The sequence below is a fragment of the Cetorhinus maximus genome, chromosome 1 (assembly GCF_964194155.1).
Source record: "Cetorhinus maximus chromosome 1, sCetMax3.hap1.1, whole genome shotgun sequence".
NCBI classification, from domain to species: Eukaryota; Metazoa; Chordata; class Chondrichthyes; order Lamniformes; family Cetorhinidae; genus Cetorhinus; species Cetorhinus maximus.
Window position 1 is genome coordinate 62,602,301 of NC_135879.1, and position 20,020 is coordinate 62,622,320.

At 40.4% G+C, this 20,020-nt stretch overlaps 1 protein-coding gene across 1 annotated transcript in view; it reads right to left on the reverse strand.

The window, feature by feature from the left end:
• Positions 1 to 20,020, reverse strand: part of lrba (LPS-responsive vesicle trafficking, beach and anchor containing) — a 913,498-nt gene that overhangs the window by 659,767 nt on the left and 233,711 nt on the right. The window lies entirely within an intron of this gene.

Here is a 20,020-nt window from a genome sequence, read left to right on the forward strand (position 1 = left end):
CTGCATTTTCAGCCGCCAAAATATTGTGACATGAAACTGTTCAATAGTAAGTAATTTTCAAAGAATGCCTGCTATTTCAAGATAAGATATGGGGGATAGATGATGTTCTCAGCAGCCGAAAGCATGAGTCCTGAAGGTTGTGTTGCCTGTCCAGTGCCAGGGTTAAGGGCATCTCCTCCAAGCTGGAGGGAACTTTGGAATGGGAGGTGAAGGATCTAGTTGTTATGATGCACATGGGTGCAAACAACATAGGTAGAACTAAAAATGAGGGTCCACTGAGGGTGTATGAGCGGCTAGAGGTTAAATTAAAAAGCAGAACTACAGAGGTAATAATCTCTGGATTATTATCTGTGGCACAAGTAAATTTGCATGGGGTAAATAAGAACAGGGAGATGAAAATGTGGCAAGATTCAAGTTGGAGAAATGGGTTTTGATTCATGGGGCATATGTACCGGCACTGGGAAAAGAAGAAGCTGGCACATTGGGACAGCCTTCGCCTGAATGTCCCCGAGGCCAGTGTACTGGTGCGTCATATAACTAGGGCTGTAGAGAGGGACTTAAAATAAATATTTGGGGGGAGGGTTCACGTGAAGGGAGACATAGAAAGTTACAGAGAATTGTCAAGGCAATAGTGCAGGGTAGCGATGTGGGTAATGGTAATCAGAGTGTGACAGGGCGTACAAACATAAGAGTGCACCAGTAAATATGGTCAAAAAAACAGGGGGAGGAAGGTTCGAGTGAAGGGAGATTTACAAATCCAAACAGAAAAGTTAATTCGATAGAAATGTATATCGATATGGGCAAAGTCAAGTCAAGTAGGGCAGGAAGGGAGAGAGCATTTAATGGTAATAGTGCAGAGGGTAAAGGCCATGCAAGGAATTGTAGTAAAACAATAAAATTGAAGTCACTCTATCTGAATGCACAGAGCATCCAAAATAAGATGGATGAACTAAGATAGATGGTTAGATCTAATCGCCATTAGGTCTCTGTAACCACCTTGTATGGTTACAGGGTGACCAAGGTTGGGAAATGAATATTCCAGGGTACACAACATTTCTAAAAGTCAGGCAGAATGGAAAAGGAAGAAAGGCAGTCCTGAAGTAAAGGATGACATAAGGACATTCGTAAGAAAGGATCTTGGCTCAGGAAATCAAGAAGTATAATCAGTACGGGCAGAGATTAGGAATAGCAAGGGTCAGAAAATGTTGGTTGGAATAGTTTATACGCTCCCTAACAGTAGTCATACTGTTGGACAGAGCATTAAACAGAAAATTATTGGTGCTTATAACAAATGTAACTAGTAGGACAGATAAATGAAATCAGTTTCATTTCCAAAGGCATTCGATAAGGTGCTACACAAAAGGTTAATACACAAGACAAAGGCTCATGGAGTTGGGGGGGTAATATGTTAGCATGGATAGAGGATTGGTCAACAGACAGGAATGAATGGGGCATTTTCAAATTGTCAGGCTGTGACTAGTGGAGTGCCGCAAGGATTATGCTGGGACGTCAGATATTTACAATCTATATTCATGACTTAGATGAAGAGGCAGAGAGTAATGCATATAAGTTTGGTGACGGTACAAAGCTCAGTGGGAATGCAAGCTGTAAGGAGGACACAAAAAGACTGCAAGGAGATATAGACATGTGAATTAAGTGACCAACAAAGTGAGAGAGAGTATAACATGGGGAAGTGTGATGTTATTCACTTTGGCTGTAAGAATAGTAAAGCAGAATATTTTTTTAAAAGGCGTGAAACTTGTAAATGTTGATATTCAGAGATATTTGGGTGTACTCATACATGGAACACAAAGTTAGCATGCAGGTACAAGGGGTTTTTCAGTTAGCTCAGTTGGCTCAATGGCTAGAGTGTGGAGCAGAATGATGCCAACAGCGTAGGTTTGATCCCAATACCGGTTGTGATAGTTCATGGAGGCCTGCATCCTTACCTTGCCCCATGCTTGATCTGAAGTGGTGCCCCTCAAGCTTGTCTCTCTAATGGAGAGAGGTGTCTATGGTCCTTTGTGGACTATGACTAATTACTAGATGCAACAAGCAATTAGGAAAACAAATGGCATGTTGGCCTTTATTGCAAGGGGGTTGGAGTAGAAGAATAAAGGAGTCTTGCTACAGTTATACAGGGCTTTGACGAAACCACACATGCCATACTGTGTGCAATTTTGGGCTCCGTTTTTAAGGATATACTTGCATTGGAGGCAGCACAGTAAAGGTTCACTCAATTCGACCCTGGTATGAGGGGGTTGTGTCCCATGTTGAGAGGCTGAGTAAATTGGGTCTATATTCTCTCGAGTTTAGAAGAATGAGAGGTGATCTCATTGAAACATTCAAGATTATGATGGGGCTTGACAGGCTAGATACTAAGACATTGTCCCCCTGGTTGTGGAATCTAGAACAAAGGGGTGCACAGAGGGGCTGAACATTTCGGACTGAGATTAGGAGAAAATTCTTAACTCAAAGGGTTGCAAATCTTTGTAACCCTCTACCCCAGAGGGTTGTGGATGTACCATCATTGAATATATTTAAGGCTGAGATAAACAGTTTTTTGGTCTCACAGGGGATCAACAGGTATGGGAAACTGGTGGAAAAGTGGAGTTGAAGCGCAAGATCACCCATGGGTCAACAGGCCATGGAGTTTCCTGCTGCTTCTATTTCCTAAGTTTTGACGTGCTTAAAAGACAAAACACCTTAATACCTGAGTTTCTATATTATGCCTATGAACCAACTAAAGTGCTCCAATCATTCTAATCCTTCAAATTCATGCAGGATAGAATCAAAGATAACTATTTTACATGCAAGTTGAGGCCAAGATAGATTTTTTTTTTATTCATTCACAGGATGTGGGCTTCAAGGGCTGGGCCAGCATTTATTGCGCATTCCTAGTTGCCCTTGAGAAGATAGTGGTGAGCTGCCGTCTTGTGGTGTCGGTACACCCACAGTGCTGTTAGGAAGGGGGTTCCAGGATTTTGACCCAGCAACAGTGAAGGAACGGTGAGTTCCAAGTCAAGATGGTGAGTGACTTGGAGGGGAAATTCCAGTTGTGGTGTTCCCATCTTCCTTTGTGCTAGGTATCACTCCAACCAGCAGAGAGCTTTCCCCCTGATTCCCATTGACTCCAGTTTTGCTAGGGCTCCTGGATGCCACAGTTGGTCAAATGCTGCCTTGATATCAAGGGCAGTCATTCTCACTTCGGGAAATCAGCTCTTTTGTCCATGTTTGAATCAAGGCTGTAATGTGGTCAGGAACTACGTGGCCCTGGCAGAACCCAAACTAGGTGTCTGTGAGCAGGTTATTGCTAAGCAAGTGCTGCTTGATAGCACTGTTGATGACCCCTTCCATTACTTTACTGATGATCGAGAGTAGACTAAGGAGCGGTAATTGGCCGGTTTGGATTTGTCCTGCTTTTTGTGTACAGGGCATACCTGGGCAATTTTCCACATAGCTGGGTAGATGCCAGTGTTGTAGCTGTACTGGAACAGCTTGACTAGGGGTGTGGCAAGTTCTGGAGCACAAGTCTTCAGTACTATTGCCGGTATATTGTCAGAGTCCATAGCCTTTGTTCTATCCAGTGCCTTCAGCCATTCCTTGATATCACGTGGAGTGAACCGAATTGGCTGAAGACTGGCATCTGTGATGCTGGGGCACTCTGGAGGAGGCCAAGATGGATCATCCACTCGGCACTTCTGGCTGAAAATTGTAGCAAATGACTCAGCCTCATCTCTTGCACTGACGTGCTGGGCTCCCACGTCATTGAGGATGGGGATATTCATGGAACCTCCTCCTCCAGTGAGTTGTTTAATTGTTCACCACCATTCACGACTGGATGTGGCAGGACTGCAGAGCTAAAATATGATCCGTTGGATATGGCATTACCTAGCTCTGTCTATCACCTGCTACCTATGTTGTTTGGCACGCAAATAGTCCTGTGTTATAGCTTCACCAGGTTGACAGCTCATTTTTAGGTCTGCCTGGTGCTGCTCCTGGCATACCCTCCTGCACTCTTCATTGAACTAGGGTTGATCTCCTGGCTTGATGGTAATGGTAGACTGTGGGATATGCCGGGCCATGAGGTTATAGATTGCGTTCAAGTACAATTCTGTTCCTCGCGAACCTGCTCCTGGGCCTGGGCAAGTTGGCCATTAACAGGTCCAGGCAGCGGGCGATCGACCGACCTGACCGTCTGCCCCTCTTCTGCGGTTATGTTCGCGGCCGGATGTCCCTGGAGAGGGAGTCTGCCGGCACTGTCGAGACCTTCCGTGCTCAGTGTGCACCACGGGGACTTTTGTCTTTTTTTGCACTTTCCCTTTAATAGGCTGCTTTTTACTTTGTCCCTAATTTTGTTAATTTAGTTTTCTTGGTTGACTCAGTTACAATTCTGCTGCTGCTGATGGCTCACAGCACCTCATGGATGCCCTGTCTTGAGTTGTTAGATCTGTTCTAAATCTATCCCATTTAGCATGGTGGTAGTGCCACACAAAACGATGGAGAGTATCCTCCATGGTGAGGATGAGTTGAAGTATGTTTTTCCCTCTTGTTGGCTCCCTCACCACCTGCCACAGATCCAGTTCAGCAGCTACGTCCTTTAGGACTCGGCCAGCTTGGTCAGTAGTAGTGCTACCGAGCCACTCTTGCTGATGGACATTGAAGTCTCCCACCCAGAGTACATTCTGCGTCCTTGCCACCCTCCGTGCTTCCTCCAAGTGGTGTTCAACATGGAGGAGCACTGCTTCATCAGCAGAGGGAGGGTATAAGTGGTAATCAGCAGGAGGCTTCCTTGCCTATGTCTTGCCTGATGCCATGATACTTCATGACCTGGTGGGGTCCGGAGTCAATGTTGAGGGTGTGCCACCACCCCTGCTGGATCTGTCCTGCCGGTGGGACAGGACATGCCCAGGGATGGTGATGGTGGAGTTTGGAACGTTATCTGTAAGGTATGATTCTGTGAGGATGACTATGTCAGGCTGTTGCTTGACTAGTCTGTGAGACAGCTCTCCCAATTTTGGCACTAGCCCCCAGGTAAGGAGAACTTTGCAGGGTCGACAGGGCTGAGTTTCCGGTGCCTAGGTTGATGCCGGGTGGCCCATCCTGTTTCATTCCTTTTTTGAGTTTGTGTAGTGGTTTGATACAACTGAGTGGCTTGCTGGGCCATTTCAAACTCAACCACATTGCTGTGGGTCTGGAGTCGCATGTAGGCCAGACCAGGTAAGGATGGCAGATTTCCTTCCCTAAAGGAAGTGAACCAGATGGGTTTTTACAACAATTGACAATTGATCATCATTAGACTTTTAATTCTAGATTTTTTATTGAATTCCAATTCCACCAACTGCCGTGGTGGGATTCAAACCCGGGTCCCCAGAGCATTAGCCTGGGTCTCTGGATTGCTAGTCCAGCGACAATACCATTGCGCCATCACCTCCCCATATAATCAATATTCAATAATCTATCGCTATATATGATTTGTTCCACTGGTTATGTTAATGAACAGAGAAATATGCCTAAACCATTACTATATGACAAAAAAGATGTCAATCTGGCCCAATTTGACAGTGATTCTGTTAAAATACTGGCCAAAAAAAGTAACATTGGTCCTTCGTTTTCTGGCGATTCCAGAACAAACTGCGCTGGTCTTGAGAAGTCCTTTTTGTCCCCGAGCTCCTGCTCAAACTCATTTGCAAATCGCCAAACACAAAGTCTGCCTGAACCAGTGTAATAGGGCTGTGTTTAAGAGCAATTCTTTGAAAAATTTGTTTTAAGAACATTCCTTGTAGTAACTTGGTAAGTTTGAATAATATGGATGAAAATGGATTTATCGCATAAGCAAGCATTTTAAATCAGTGCCAATGCACCACCTGAGACTGACCACAACAGTGAGTTCCTTAGTAAATTTTTTAAAAATCGATTAAGAAAAGGTACTTACTATTGTCCTAGCACCCAAAGATCCCAGCTTAATTTTTGGAGTCTCCTTGAAAACTTGCAGATGAGTGCAACTAACAAGAGCGGCCAATAGTGATTAATTCACCCTGGGATTGTGGCCAGTTTTGCGTGATGTGCGGCCTGCTTCTTGCGCAATATTTTTAAAACTTTAACATCTATTTAATATAGTGTTTTTCATGTAGTAAAATGTTCCAAAGCACTTGACAGGAGCACAAACAAAAAATGACAACAAGCCACCTAAGAAGCAGTAAGGCAGATGGCCAAAAGCCTGATCAAACCTGTAGGTTTAAGAAGCATATTAAAGGAAGAAAGAAAGGCAGGAAGGTAAAGATGTTTAGGGTATTAGCAGCTGAAGGCATAACTGCCAATGGTGGAGCAATTTAAACCAAGAATGAGCAGAAGGCCAGAATTGGAACAGCACAGATATCTCAGAGGATTATAAAGTCTGGAAGGGGTTACAGAGAGGTTGAGGCCATGCAGGGAATTGAAAACAAGCATGAGAATTCTAAAATAAATGCATTGCTTAATTTGGATGCATGAGGTTCACATGAGCTGAGACAGGAATGGACTCCGGTGATGTTAGAGGTAGAAATAGGTGGTCTTAATGATGGAGCAGATGCATGGTTGGAAGCTCACCTTGGAGTCAAACACAACGCCAAGGGTGCAAACAGTCTAGTTCAGCCGCAGCAGCTGCCAGAGAGAGGGATGGAGTCAGTGGTTAGGGAGCAGACACAATGCTGTGGCAGGGTCCATAGATAATAACTTTGGTTTTCCTAATATCTAGTTGTAGGAAATTTCTGCGTATCCCGTTCTGGATGTTGGACAAGCAATCTGACAATATAGAGACAGTGGCGGGTTTGAGAGAGATGGAGGTGAGCTAGAGCTGGATATTGCCAGTGTACACATGGAAACTGATGCTCTGCTTTTGGATAATGGGCAGTGTGCAGCTTAGAAACAATATGGTCATAAGATTGCAAAACCTCACATTGCATTGAATGCAATTTGCAATTAAAATTCCACAATCTTTTGTGCTGGTTATGCCAATATTGGGGGAAATGCGCCAGAAAAAACAGTGCAATCGAGCAGAAACTCCAGGGCATTATGCTGTATTCTACTAATTCACAGATGAGTAAGAAATGAAGGCTTTTTTTCATGATGTTTATTGAGACAGAAATCCAGCTAATTGGGTAAATGCTTAAAGTTGATAAATGTCTGACTGCCACAGCAGTGCTTATTGTTAATTACCAGGTGTTAACTGTAAATCCAGGCAGTACTTAAACCAGCATGCAATTTATGTGGTCTGTATGTCTATAAATATAAATGCAAAATCTCACTATGACATTTATTTCAACAGTTGTGGTGGCTGGCATAAAAAGATTCCCCAAAAGGTAATGACCAAATACATTTGGCGAGATCACTTTTCTCATTGAATTCCATAGATGTGAGATCAAGTAATGGCCGTCACTATTTCTTGATCTTCCTCTGCATAATGGTAACATATTTTAGTTTTCATGAACAACATACAATTAGCAAGATCATGCTACACAACTCCTAATACATGCCTTTAGAGATTCTAAGCAAGGTGTTCAACCAAGATTAAGAAATTTATTAGCAACATTTTATAACATTCCTTATATAAATATTTAAAATTAAAACAGGAAACTAGGGCTATACTGTATACTAAAATTAAATCTGTGCATAAACGATTAAATTCAAACCTACTGTATGTAATGTATTAATTTCTTCAATTATTACACAATGCTCATTAAATTATAATTAACATATATGAAGTATCAAAAATTAATGCAAAATTCTTTATAAATTAGCCATATATTTCGAACAATAGTCAACTTTTCAAACATAACCAGTATACAAATTAATGCTGTGGAGATTTAATCTGGGTAGAACACATAAAAGTCAAAAAGAAATTGCTTGTATGAAATATAATAGCTTGGAATACTTGTGTTATTCCAGGAAACTGCATTCATGATAACACTATTTCAAAGACAAAGGCATTATTTTACTTGTGCTGAGCTATGCAAAAGACGGATAAGTTATGAGGCTTTTCATTCCTGTGAAAGAGTAACAATCATTGGGGAGCTATTCTCATAGTCTACAGACTGCATTTTCCACATTTGAGATGGCCTCAAAAGCATTTTAGTGCAACCTAATTCAGCGTAATTTTTATGTCATGACATGGACCATATTTACTTTTTCAGGAATTAGATTTTAAAAATCTTCACCGCAAGGATTAAAGGAATACATTAATTAAACTGTCCTCTACCAGCATTGTTGGAAATTTAAAAAAATTGAAGTTTGTTACCCACAATAACTACTCCATGTAATACATTAATATACGCATAAAGGATCTTGAAAAAAATTACAGGCCTTCCGAACTGCATAATTTCCACAAACACCCTCAACTTCAAAAAACAGGGCATTTCCAATGAGAATCTTATCTGGTTTAGATAAGATGAAACATTGTAATCTGAGGCAATGGAGTCAAATTTTGAGCCTTTAAGATTTGAGGCTATACATTCCAAGAGCTATGAGAATGAACAATCTTGGAAAATCTTAATGCAGTGTCAAAAATTTACAATCATCTAAAAGAAAAGGAAGTTGTTCATGATTTTTATAAAATTCACTTCAAATACAATAAAGGACCATCTGATTTGTGAAAAGCCTTAGATGCATACATAATGTCTTTTTTAAAATTACTGAAATATTTTACCTCCTTGAGATTATTTTAATATCAAAATGATTATAATATTTAACTCATCTGTTCAACCTTCCTCCATTCAGTCTCCTGGTCTGGCACAATGACAAATGGGGCAGACAGTATATCATGACTGTCTCTGTACCACATGCTGTTTAGAAAATGCAGGAAACAGGTAGCTTTACTGCTTTTCATAATGTTGATTTCATACAAAGAAAAAAAATCTTGGAGTTGGCAGGCAGGTTGCTAGCTAATAGAATTACAATATTATAAATTCAAACATTAACAAATCCTGCCTAAGGCACCATTAACCTAAGTATTCAACTTTTGAGGCGCATACCACAATCCGTTATACTCGTTTTCAAATGCCATAAATGAATAATACTTGCCTGTTGGCTACAATTAAATATGTTACTATAAAAAGGTGAAACATTTATTTTAACTCCGGCCTAGGAACTTCCTTTACTGTATCAGTAATCTTAATATTAGAATGTTTGTGACAATCATACAATACAGTTGAGATTTCAAGTGAAATTTTTGGCTTTAAATTTTATATGCTAATGAAAGGAATAATTTCCTACCAGTATTGCACAGGCTTTAAGATAACTAATCTTCTAAGGTAATCATAATACCAGAATTGTGTTGTGTGGGAGTAAAAAAAGTACTGACTCTTCTAAACATGCAATTTAGATTGTTGCATCTGGTCTGCTCCAGAAGCATGGGTGGCTGGGAACAAGCAAAGCACTTGACAGAAAGAGCAGACAAGACACAAGGCTCCATCAAGATAACATCACATACCCAGCACCTATTCACCAATGATGTGAATCTCCACATCAGATAACGAAGAGATTTGGCATGGATTGAACCAAGATGCACCTTGTTTAAAAGTCTACTAGAAGTAAGAGACTCAGCAGGCGGCACTTACTAAGCTGTTACTGTATGTTTTCCAGCTATGGCTGGCAGTAGAAGTTGATAATCCTTAAGATATGAGGAGAATTTGGATTTCTGACAAGGCATTCCTTAGATAAATGCAGGATCAGAGAGATGTCTTGAAACTCCCATAGATATTACACTATCAGCCTACTGAATGGAGTCGCCATTTAACAAGGTGTCTTTTCCAAAGAGACATTAACTTGCTGACTCACCAAGTAACGCTCTTAGCCCTGGACAATGAATTAAATCTGAACCAGATTCAAAACTTAACATACAATATTGATATCTGAACATGGAAAGTTTCTTGCGAGCATGTTATATGCCCTAATCCCCAATGAACTGTTAGCAATTTCTCCATCTGTACTTTAGAAATCTGTAACACGAAGCATTGCAAACATTTGTCTATATGTAACAGAAAAACATTTTCCATTAAAATACAACATAGTTGATCACCATGGCAACACATCAGCAGTAGACAGCAATTCATTTGATATTGTAATTACTGGGCTCAAAATTTCTCTCTTAAAAGCTCCAACATTGTTGTTGGCCAAAATTTGCAGAACATACCCATTTGTTTTACTTTTTTACCTTCCCTATTTGCTCTACATTCCTTAAAGACATGTAGAAACAAGGGATCTATCAATATCTCTACCAATATCACCATTTATTTTTCCTTTCTCCTCTTTCCCTCAATCCTCTCTCCCTCAATCCACACTGCCAATTTTCTTGCATTTTCTCCCTACTGAAGTCACTGATCCATTCTGGGGAACACTTCCATGTAAATCAACAGCCATCTGGTAGCCACCCAAATAGGCATTCATGTCTGAGCCTTGACATATGCCTGCATGCTATTCAACTATAAAGGCATTGCACCAAAGCCTGTTCACGTTCTGTAATGACCTTACTTGTTATCAAGAGTCACTGGATAGTGAACAGGAGCATGAACTTTTTTTTTCTTCTTCTTCACACTGTAACTTTAGCAGACAGAGATCAATGTGATGAAAGGTCATTGACCTAAAACATTAACCCTACCTTTTTCCCTGTCTCTACAGATGCTGCCTGATCCATTGATTCCAGGTTTTCTACTTTTATTTTAGATTTTCAGCATCTGCAGTGTCTTGGTTTTTGTTCTTTCTGGCCTGCATTGCTCAGTGCGATACAAAGCTATCCATTCACCCACCAAGATATCAGAAAGTGTAAAGCCACTTTTGTCAGCCACAAAGAGGAATAAGAGGAATGTTAATTGTATATTAATTATGTGTATAGTTGTGCTCAGGTGGTGGGCATTAACTGGGGATTGATTTGCACTTTTATAAATAACACTGAAACTGTGGTGGTCGGGATTAGGAGATGCATGCTTGCTATGTGTATCTCTGTAAATAAAAGCTTATAAAGGTAAAGATTCTATCCTTTACTGTCCTTCCTGCTTTTTAGAACAATATAGTAGAGGACGGTTACGTAAAGGCAAAGGCTAGATACAAGAAAAATGCTTTCAGACATGAAACTAAAATCAAAGTAGCCATTACGGAAAATGGCAGAAAGCAAGTTTAAATAGTTGAGGTATGATTGCCCTCCAACCTTTTCAGAGCCTGAAGCATATGGCCAATGGAAGAATGAAGTGGATATGTGGACACAGGTTACGACTCTATTAAAGAGAAAACAAAGTATGGCCTTGGCGTTGCTGCTTCCTACAAGAAATAAAATTAGAAGCAAGTATTTTGTAAGGTTGATGCCCATCAGTTGGATGGTAATAAAGGGCCTACTATTAATGTTTCTGGATGAAATCTTCAAGATTAAATGCCCATGAGGCATGGTCACCACAATTTGATAGCTTTCAGGATATATCATGGACTTAAACAAATTGTTTAAAAGATTGGTGAAAATCAATGTGGAGATACCCAAATCTGTAATAGCATTTAAGGTACTGATTTGTGCCAAGGTGTCTCACATTGACAGACGACTAGATCTAACTGGCATTTGATTCTCGGAGATGATGACTCTGGATCCGATATCTATGGCCTTAAAAAAGAAATCCAGGAGAAACTGTCTTTTCCTTCAGCCTTCATGGAATAAAAGTGATATTCCATTGTGACAGTAAGAATAGAAGATTTAATGATTGCCAGATTCCAAAATAGTCCAGATATTGGATGCAGCCATCAACAAAACAAAAAGGTTTAAAGACAGGCAGAATGAGGATAATTCACCTTGATCAGGTCTATATTTTGTCTTGCAGCAGAAGACAAAATAGGAACAATAACAGGAGACTGAATCCCAGGAATGCCCAAGGAACAGTTGATAGATCCTTCAGGTATGATTCAAAGCATCATTATGCAGTGAATTGCCCAAAACTAAGAGGCAGGGTTGCCACAATGACATATGACAGAGAATTCTGAGGAAGATGATGAAGATAATGTTGAATTCGAATAAATTGTACTGGTTCTGTGATGAATGAGTGTGTCATGGACTCCTTTAATTGTGCAGTGTTAGATAGTGCTTGTACATCAACAGTATGTGAGACAGATTGGTTAAAATGTTATCTTGACTCCCCAAGTGGTGATGATTGACACAAGGTTGAGGAATAGAAAAGTACTACCTTCTTTCGCGATGACAACATCTTGAGGTGACTAAAGTTGTAATCCATGTAAAATAGCTAGAGCAGGACATGAAGTATTTATGGCATCTCTAATGATATACCTATGCTGTTGAAATTTGACATGGAACATGATAAAGTAATTATTTTTAGAAAATCAATTGATCTGCAATTTACCCAGTCAGAACATTATTATATTTCCTTAACATGAGTTTATCAGCTGAGGCTTCTTTTGGCAATGAACTTTGTGAAAAGTGCCATGTGGTGATCAATGAAATGGTACATAAAATGTTAGCTGATCAACCAGACTGTAAATTGACAACCGCCCTGGCATGTGGTGCATGCAAAGAATTCTCTGCAAAGGTTGGAGGATATCATCTTTATCAATTAGTCTGTGAGTAAATCCCAAATTGTCCTCTGTTCATTGTGATTATCCTCCGGCTCCAGAAGGTACTACAATGGCTTCTGTTTTTTTTCTGAACATTTGAATGTTTTGCATGCAGGGAGACATGCTATTATCAAGAAAATTATCTCAGAAAATTTGTAGAGCACCAAGTCAACATGTTAGACCATCTGAGACAGACTTCAATTTAGATTTGGTATACCATTAAAAAGAGGGTCATAGGGAATGGAAAGGCCCTGGCTAAGTAATAGGTCTTGATGATAAGTCAGAACATATCAACCATGACAAAGTATTTAGGTTCATTCCTCCGATTAATCACAACTAATTCCAAAATCTTGGAGTCTGAACAATTGATAGAAGTAAACAAGGCTTTATACCTCAAATGCTCATGTGTTTTAGGATAAAGGTCCTGAGGAACAGACAGTAGCTCATGGGATGGACAATGGTAACGTGAGTGACCATGGGCACACATGACAAGAGTTATCATACACATAGGGCAATTATCCAGTGTCAATACTCAGGTGACATATACTCCAGAGGGAGGAAGGGAGGGATGTGACAATTGTGGAACATGCGGGAAAAGCTATTAGAAAGTTTAAATATTGGTTGAATGTTCAAGATGCTGGTCATGAAACAAGGTCCATGGACTGGCAGAATGGGGTGAAACAGTGGAGAATAAGAAAATACAATGCAAGCAGTGATGGGAAGTCTGGAAGTGACTCTTGCAGCAGAAAATGATCAGGCACTAGAGAAAAAACATCCGATAGTGCAAGAGGGGATCTCGCAGTCATAGTGCCAAGAGGCATAAAAGTGGAAGCAGAAGCCATAGCTTGGATAGATTAGACAATGAAATAAAGGTCACAGAACAGTCACATTTCTGAACTAGAAGCAAAAGTCCCTTGATCGTGATGTTTTGTGGCTGCAAATAAACTTGAGGATAAACTAATAAGAGAGGCAAAACAAAGGGATTAGAGAGAGCAAGGAGATATTACATATTCTGAGATATCAGGTAAGGACCAATCTGCTTTGTCGCAAATGAGGATTGGTACTGAAAAAGTCCTTATAGACGGGGCTTAAGACTAAAGCGAGTTTGTAGCAACTGAGTGATACAGATGTTAGAGTGGGCTCTTTCACTCTTTTTGCTGAATAATCATGGGGGTGTAGGTCAATTGACATAAAAGCCATATTTCTGCAGGGCGATACTTTTTAGAGAGAAGTGTTTTTGAAACAGTCTAAAGAGGCAGTAGATCATTGTAAAGTTTTTTGTTTGTTCAGTTTGCTTGCATGCTAGTAATGTGTATCTCTAAACAAAAGCTTACAAAGGTAAGATTGGACTCCTGTTCTATCCTTCACCACCTGGCTTTCTGTAGAACAAGACAGTAGGCTGTATTGATGATTAACTATAATGTATCTTCTTTCCCTGCAAATCCGTGTTAATGGCTGGTTGATTACGTTGTCAAAGATACACCAGGTGATGGATATCGTTTGATTAGGGGCTGATAGCACATGTAAAGAGAGTATGCTGGGACACTGGGATCATAGTTAAGAGGCAGAGATCTGTAATGTTGCATCCTGTGAATAAACCTACGATCAAGAAAAAGATCTGTGTCTTGATCCGTACTTCATCTGGCTTGGATCCATTTAACATTCTGCACTGCAACAAGGTTGAGGTTAACTAATCAACTGAGTTAATAGTCCACAAGCATGGTCGTGTTACCAAACCCCCTTTCCTCCCCCTCTCCATTACACAAAGTACCACGGCATTGAACTGCATGCTGTGGCTCCATTCGCCACAAGTATTTAGATAACAGCTTTAGAATAAAGAGTGGCCCAGAGTGCTTCACAAAGATGAGGGTTGATGAAAGGCTTGGTCAAGAATTGAGCCTTAGGAACATTCTTAAATGGCAGATAGATAAGTAGAGAAAATATCACTTTACTCAAGGTAGCTTGGTACTGGTTATCATCCAAGTTTGCAAGGGACTTTCTACTCCAAATGTTGTGTGTGTTCTCCACACTCACTAGAAATTGATCAGAGTTTGCTTACTTCCTTAGAAACCATATACTGATAACACAGAATACCATGTAGACATTGTAGACAAGCAGTCAGAACATGATTACCTACTCGTGAAACCAAGTCCCAGGACCAATGCTATTTTACCACTTTATGATGATCTGAAGCTAAACAAATTAGGAACCTTACAATAATCCCCACCTCCTAGGCTAGACCCCAGTTAGGAACTGGTGAATGGGATTGTTGAATAGAATAGAATTCAAAGGATACAAACTGGCCCTCATAATTCATCTTTTTGGAGTGAAAAATTAGTGTGGAGGGGGCACCAATTTTGGTTTGCAATCTCTCATATCTGATCTCTCGTAGAAATCAGCTGGCTGTCAAATTAGAAGTTGGTGACTTCCAAGATTGCAATGTGCCTGACTGAAACAGGCACTAAGCACTAAGGTGGAGTCCCAACGCCTACTGGAATCTGACAACAAATGTATGTTATTTTTATATTTTCCTTTTTGTGCATCCAGGAAGAAGAGGCACACATTTATTGCTCCTCCAGGCTGCAGACACCTGCTGGTCTGTGCTCACACCCCCTGGTTCGCCTCTACCCCTGCGTGCTAAGGCCTATACATGGCTGGGCAAATTTCCTAACATCCTGATGAGCGAGCTGCATCAGGGCATCCGACTGGCATCCGCAGCTCACAAGTTTTACACAGATGAGGTCCGAGGCCCAATTTCCAGTGAGCCTCAAGTTGCCATCTTCAGGCACACATTTCAGTCATGATACCCATTTTATGCCAGTTTTCAATAGAATAAATTGCTCTCATCTATATTATTTGAAGATTTGATAGTGTAGATAAGCCATCTATCTTAACCCACATACTCCAAGCAATTAAAGAGCCATGATATTAGCTCTCTGGACTAATCCACAAAGACAAGGTTCTGTGTTGCAGTTAAATAATCTATATATAGTAAATTCATGAGGATTTGCGGATGACACAAAGATTTGCCAGGTGGTCAACAGTGAGGTTGAGTGCCTTGGGCTACAGGAAGATTATAGACGGGATGGTCAAATGGGCAGATAAGTGGCAGATGGAATTTAACCCTGAAAAGTGTGAGGTGGTACACTTTGGAAGGAGTAATTTGACAGGAAGTATTCAATGAACGGCATGGCACTAGGAAGTTCTGATGAATAAAGGGACCATGGCGTGTCTGTCCATAGATCTCTAAAGGCAGAGGGGCATGTTAGTGGCGTGGTGAAAAAGGCTTATGGGACACTTGCCTTTATCAATCGAGGCATAGATGACAAAATTGGGAGGTCATTTTGGAGTTGTATAGAACCTTGGTGAGGCCACAGCTGGAGTACTGTGTGCAGTTCTGGTCGCCACATTATAAGAAGGATGTGATTGAACTGGAGGGGGTGCTGAGGAGATTCACCAGGATGTTGCCTGGGATGAAACATTTAAGTTATGAGGAGAGGTTGGATAGACTTGGGTTGTTTTCGTTGGAGCAGAGAAGACTGAGGGGCGACCTGATCGAGGTGTACAAGATTATGAGGAGCATGGATAGAGTGGATAGGGAGCAGCTGTTCCCCTTAGTTGAAGGGTCAGTCACGAGGGAACATAAGTTCAAGGTGAGGGGCAGGAGGTTTAGGGGGGATGTGAGGAAAAGCTTTTTTACCCAGAGGGTGGTGACGGTCAGGAATGCACTGCCTGGGAGGGTGGTGGAGGCGAGCTGCCTCACATCCTTTAAAAAGTACCTGGATGAGCACTTGGCACATCATACCATTCAAGGCTATGGGCCAAGGGCTGGTAAATGGGATTAGGTAGGTAGGTCAGGTGTTTCTCATGTGTCGGTGCAGACTCGATGGGCCAAAGGGCCTCTTCTGCACTGTGAGATTCTGTGATTGCTCCACGTGGCAGGTTGCATGTGCTTTCAACTGAAATCTGAGAGAAGTCCATAACCAGACTCCTATCCACATTGATCAAAGTGTAGGATGCAATCCATTATCCATTATCCTTGCACCAGAGAAAATGAACAACTATCAAGACAGCCTAAGTTACTGTGTATGAACATCTGTACAGTGGAAATGATGTTCCAGTCTTGACTTTTGTGGTGGCAGTTAAAATTTTGGTACAATTTCTCAACCAAAATAAAACTTGGAAGGAGTTTGAGGATTGCCTTTTTACAGTACAAAATCAAATGAATTTGAAGAATGGCAGTTTGCAAAAAATGCAACCCAAAACCAACAAGGCAGTTTTCCACCTAAGAAACAAACTCTCTCATCCAAAGTGGTTCAAATAGTGGGTATATTAACTTGAAGAATTGACTTGAAGTTCCAGCTGGACTGAAGGAGTTTAGTCTGACTGGGACTGAATTGCTCAGCAACACTGTCATATTAAGTCCGTCTTATTAAACTAATATTTACAATCAGCTGATGTATGCCCTAGAATTACAAAGTACTGTCTTGATGCCAGTTGTATCTACAATTCTTTTGATGCTGGTCAAAGCTTGGCAACAAGGGCATATATGTCAACACCACTTCTTTTACAACAGACACTTGGAGTCATTAGTATTGAATAAGGTCAACCTTTTCATCCTCAACCTTTTTTCAGTGACACCCTTTATTGAATGAACATTGTCCTAAAGAGAACGGTTATCCACATAGCATTCTATGGGCAAACCTTTCTCATATTGCCCCTTGTATGGTATTTCTTTCAGTATATTAGATAAGTACACCCCCATACCTATTCTGCTTCTATTAACTCCAGTGTTTCAACAGCTAAGGTGCTTCTAGCTACCCTTTTCATTTTCTTTGCTTCCCAGGCCAATGGACAACATTAATTATTTTTCCCACCAAGAATATGATAATTCCTGCTGTGCTAGAATATCCATCTGGAAGATTGTCATGTGAAGTATGACTAAAAATGACTAATCTCATATCTTCTGGATCACCCAAGGCTGGAAACTTGAGTGTGCATTTCTCTGAATTTAATTTATTTTAATGTTTTATTTTCTCTGAGAACTTCCTCAACTGTAGCATGTTTCATCATAGTACTCAGTTCCAATATGTCATAACTGGCATCAGGTCTAGTCTGAGTGCACAACCACTTCAACTGTCCAATCAAACTTCTTCATTGGTCTATTTCTTCCTTGGATGGAGGTCCTGGCCCAATTTATTGGGGTACAAGTGACGTTTTCTAAATAAGACTGTTGATTCAAGGTCACTCCCGACTTATTCTGCTTAATGTCAACCCTATATACTTCAAGGCCTCCGAAGCTTGACTTCCAACTTTAAATTCTTTACTTTATCTATGACCCATTGCTCAAATTCTGCAGAATCTCCCCACCGAAAATCATCAACATGCATTATAAAGGATACATTATGAAGAAGAGTCATACGGACTTAAAACGTTAACTCTGTTTTTCTCTCCACAGATGCTGTTAGACCTGAGTTTTTCCAGCATTTTCTGTTTTTGTTTCAGATATTCAGCATCTGCAGTATTTTGCTTTTGCATTATAAAGGTGCCTGCTAGTTTGTCGTGTTATCAATACAACATTGTGGGTCGGGTCAGCCTTTAGCTGAATATAGCCCATTTTCAAAAGAACAGACACAACTGAGAAATATCATACCCTTGACGCATCATTCAGCCCATAAACACACTTGTTCAATTTCCACAGGTCTCCCTTCTATTTTGCCAGCTTCATTTTAAGTGGTTTCAAAAATACTTCCCTTTTAAAATTCTCACTGCAGAAATACAGCTTTTATATCAATCGATTTACATTCCCAGGAATATGTTGCTAAAAGAGCTAAGAGAATCTAAAAGCTCACTTTTCCTGCAGTAGAGGAGTCCACCCTGACATTCTGATCACCAAGTCTTTCTTCGAAACCCTAAGCTGCTAGTCTAGCTTTGGCCTTATACGTGCCACCAGGAAGTACCTTTTCTGTGCATATCCACCCGCGTGATAAGGTTGGCTGTCCCCTGTCTGGAATTTCAGTGTATATACCAAATTCTTTTCAACTCTTTTTGTTTCTTTCACAAATCCCATTACTAAAGGACTTTCCGCTGCTGTGTTCATCACTATGACATTCATATTTTCGCACATACTTTTAAATTTATTGTTGGGAAACTTACCGCCCCTCACACCTCCCCTGCCTTGTCAGTTAGGAATTTAGCTGGTGCTTCCAGTCAAGCTCCTATCCATTTTTCCATTATCTTGCCCACAATTACATTTTTTCTTTATATTACTGCTGATAGACTGAATCTAGTTGCCATGTCCACAAAATGCAAGAGAATAATGTTTTTGATCTTATCCCATATCTTCAAGTCCATTGCTACAACTTCATTAAAGTCTCTTGCTAATGGATGACTCACTATGGGCCATAATGGTGTCCTCGTATATTTTCTACATAAATCACATTTCTCATTGATCTCTTCTATAAGTTTAGTATATTCATTATCCATTACCCCTGAATCCTTTGGTAGAATTTTTAACCTATGACAAGTTGCCGATGTAGTTTTAAAACAATTTGCCCTTTTCCTTTAAACGCCTATCCTCTGATGTCATCAACACTTCTTTAACATTGTGATTCAAAATGTTAGGTCTTGTTAAGGGGATACAATAATGTCCCAATTGCATAAACTCTAAATCTACAGATTTCCCAAAAAAACAATTGCCATATCATGTTCCATATCTAATTTCATTTGAGCCTTTTTCACAGACAGCTTTTGTTTTTTCACAACTTTTTTAGTCAATAGTAAGGGTATTTCACTTGATACTACATTTGTGCTAAAATGGTTTACTCTGACTACAATACACAAAATCACCACTTTCTTTAGTGAACTTAACGTGCTATCATCCCTGAACCTGAAGCAGATAGAACTATCATACTCTTTAACCTTACTTTGGTCTTTACTATTTAGAGAATCCAGGTAGCACTTTAACCAATCCACTCCACATACTGTTGTATGATTTACCTGCATATCATTGCAGTGTAAAGGTGCCCGGCAGAACAAGGGTTAATGTGGGACTGGAGAATAGCATCACACACAGTTTGATGCATAGAGTTGCATGGTAACAGATGGAGAGAAGAGTCTAGAAAGAACACTCTGGAACCAGCTTGCATGGGGACAACAGCTTTTTGCATGACCATACCTTGGATTTGTAAATAGTTAAAGACTAACGATCAACTGTTCGTGTTTAAATATCCAAGTCTCAAGGTTTCATCATTGAGAAACCATTGTGCACCATAATACAACATGGTTGGCAGCAGTGGGAGCTTCTACAGGATATCACTTCAGAGATAGTACCATAATCTGACATGGTGATCTGCGGTGATATGAAAGGTGGCAGCTAAATGCATGAACCCAGAACAGCATCCCAAATTATGAAACACTAGAGGCAGCTTAAGTGAACTTA